The sequence below is a fragment of the Muntiacus reevesi genome, chromosome 17 (assembly GCF_963930625.1).
Source record: "Muntiacus reevesi chromosome 17, mMunRee1.1, whole genome shotgun sequence".
Taxonomy (NCBI): Eukaryota; Metazoa; Chordata; class Mammalia; order Artiodactyla; family Cervidae; genus Muntiacus; species Muntiacus reevesi.
This window is the reverse complement of record NC_089265.1, coordinates 33,325,879-33,328,809: the sequence shown is the minus strand read 5'-3', so window position 1 is coordinate 33,328,809 and position 2,931 is coordinate 33,325,879. Positions and strand designations below refer to the sequence as shown.

Genomic DNA, 2,931 nt, shown 5'->3' with positions numbered 1-2,931 from the left:
CAGCCATGGGAGAAAAACAATGAACATCTATAGTTCAGTGCCACTGGAGCATTAATTTGCTTTTAGGTTTTCAAGGAGAAGAAAACTATATTTGCTTTGATTACAGTGATAATTTTGTTTAAATTTTGATCTCAGTATTGCTGACTTCATCTATATCAATCAATTTTTCTTAAAAGCCATTTGCCTTTTAAGCTGACTGGAAGATACTCAGTTTTTAATGCCACTTATAAACTCAACTGAAGAGAGGTAAGGATAATGAAAATATCTCTGCATATCCAAAGGATCACTATCTATTTTCGATAAAATGACAATGATTCAACCTGCAAGTGATCTCACGGGCTCTGAAAACTCACAATGTGATTCTAACAAAGAGAAGGTATGTAGCATGAGTTAACTATCTCTCCTGTCCTGCAAGCGGTCATATAAATGGAGTGGTTGGACCACACTGTCTCCTAGCACTGATAGGTTTATAAAGAGAAGGCAGAATAATTAGCCTGAAGGGAATTAGTCTGGCACAAATAATAATTAGTTTGGCACAAATACTAAAAAACATTGTAAACCACCACCAAGTTAAAGGTTTGTAATAGTGGAAACATGATTGTAAAATGTAACCCAGTTGTCTCCTATTAGAAGAAAAATAGCCACGAGGGCATAGACTTCATTCATTTTGCTCCTGACTATAAGCCCTGTGCCTAGAACAATCCTTGGCTTATGAAAGATGCTCTCAAAATATTTTGCTAAATTAACATTTAAAAGTGTTACACATGTGAGTAATGAGACATACACATTTACTCTACAGTGAAAGCTATTGCTTTGGGCAGCAGGTAGACTATATCTAGAAAATAGTTCAGTTTGCTATTAAAGGTCTTTAGTTAGAAAAACTAACACCCTGCTTGTCTGGCGCAAGCTTTCTCTGTTGGTCTGCAGTCTCGTGTTTGACTCCATGCTTCAGAGAGCTAGCCCAAACCTCTGTTTCAATGACCTCTGTACCTAAGCTTCCAGGAAGGTGGGTCAACAACTTTAGTCTTTAAACTGCTGAGCCCCTCTCTCGCCAGGCGTCCTCGTGTGAGTGACATCGTCTTTAAACCCTGCGTGGCAATCCCTGACACTGTGATGCCCAGGGAAGACAGGGCGACCTGGAAGTCCAACTACTTCCTTAAGATCATCCAACTTCTGGATGATTATCCAAAATGCTTCATTGTGGGAGCAGACAACGTGGGCTCCAAGCAGATGCAGCAGATCCACATGTCCCTCCGCTGGAAGGCTGTGGTGCTGATGGGCAAGAACACGATGATGTGCAAGGGCATCTGAGGGCATCTGGAAAACAATCCAGCTTTGGAGAAACTGTTGCCTCACATCCCGGGGAACGTGAGCTTCATGTTCAGCAAGGAGGACCTCACTGAGATTGGGGACATGCTGCTGGCCAAGAAGGTGCCAGCTGCCGCCCGTGCTGGCGCCATAGCGCCATGCAAAGTCACAGTGCCAGCCCAGAACACTGGTCTGGGGCCCAAGAAGACCTCCTTCTTCCAGGCTTTAGGCATCGCCACTATGATCTCCAGGGGCACCATTGAAATGCTGAGCGATGTGCAGCTGATTAAGACCGGAGACAAGGTGGGCGCCAGCGAAGCCACGCTGCTGAGCATGCTGAGCATCTCCCCCTCCTCCTCCGGGTGGTCATCCAGCAGGTGTTTGACAGTGGCAGCGTCTACAGCCCTGAAGGGCTTGGCATCACAGAGGAAACTGCATCCCGCCTCCTGCAGGGTGTCCGCAACGTGGCCAGCGTATGCCTGCAGATTGGCTACCCGACTGTTGCATCTGTACCCCATCTACCATCAGTGGGTACAAGTGGGTCCTGGCTTTGTCTGTGGAGACCGATTACACCTTCCCACTTGCTGAAAAGGTCCAGGCCTTCTTGGCTGATCCATCTGCAACTGTGGCTGCTTCTCCCACGGGGGCCCCTGCTGCCGCCACCGCAGCCCCAGGCAAGGCTGAAGCAAAGGAGGAGTCGGACGAGGATATGGGATTCGGGATTCGGGCTCTTTGACTAACCACCAAAAAGCAACCAACCCGGCCAGCATTATTTGTGAAATGAGAAAATAAAGGCTTACTTATCTTAAATAAAGAAATAAAATAAACCGCTGAGCCTTAAAAAGGTTCTTGCCAGGAGTAGAGTCCCTCAAGGCAAGAACACAACTGCCTTGAACTTTAAAACAAGGAAACTTACATTACCATATGTAAAATAGATAGCCAGTGGGAATTTGCTGAGTGACTCGGGAAACTCACACTGGGGCTCTGTAACAACCTAGAGGGGTGGGATGGGGAGGGAGGTGGGATGGAGGGTCAAGAGTGAGGGGACATATGTATACCTATGACTGATTCATGTTGGTGTTTGGCAGAAACCAACACAATTCTGTAAAATAATTGACCTTCAATTGAAACACAAATAAATTAAAAACAAAACAGTAGGAAGGAATCTCAGACTTCACCCAATTAATATCTTCATTGTTGACAGTGAGAAAAAATTAGAACGAAGGCAACTTGTGCCCCGTGTCTCTGGAAATCATAAAGCCAAAGACTAAAATCCAACTCTTGCTGCTTGGTTCTAAGACCACCAAAAAGAGTGACAATAACATTGCTAACCTTTGAAATTATAAAGATCTCAAGACTTTCAGACCATCCCTGAAAAAATACCACTGAAAGACCCCTTGAAAATATACCCCAAATCATATTATTCCCCCTCTCACTTCCCTTACATTCATCTCTCACTTTCTCTTCTGAGAATATCTGCATTCAGGCTCTTACCTTTGTTCTTTTCCTTTTTTCTTTTTTTCTATTTTATTTTTTTCTGCAGATGATTCTAACATTCTTGCCTAAGTGATTCATGTTTTTCTAATCTAATTCCAAACACTGACCTTATAAAAATTCATCATT

At 44.1% G+C, this 2,931-nt stretch overlaps 1 pseudogene; it reads left to right on the top strand.

Moving 5' to 3' along the window:
• Nucleotides 1-1,057: 1,057 nt before the first annotated feature.
• Nucleotides 1,058-2,044, top strand: LOC136148337 (large ribosomal subunit protein uL10 pseudogene; annotated as a pseudogene).
• The last annotated feature ends 887 nt before the right edge of the window (nucleotides 2,045-2,931 follow it).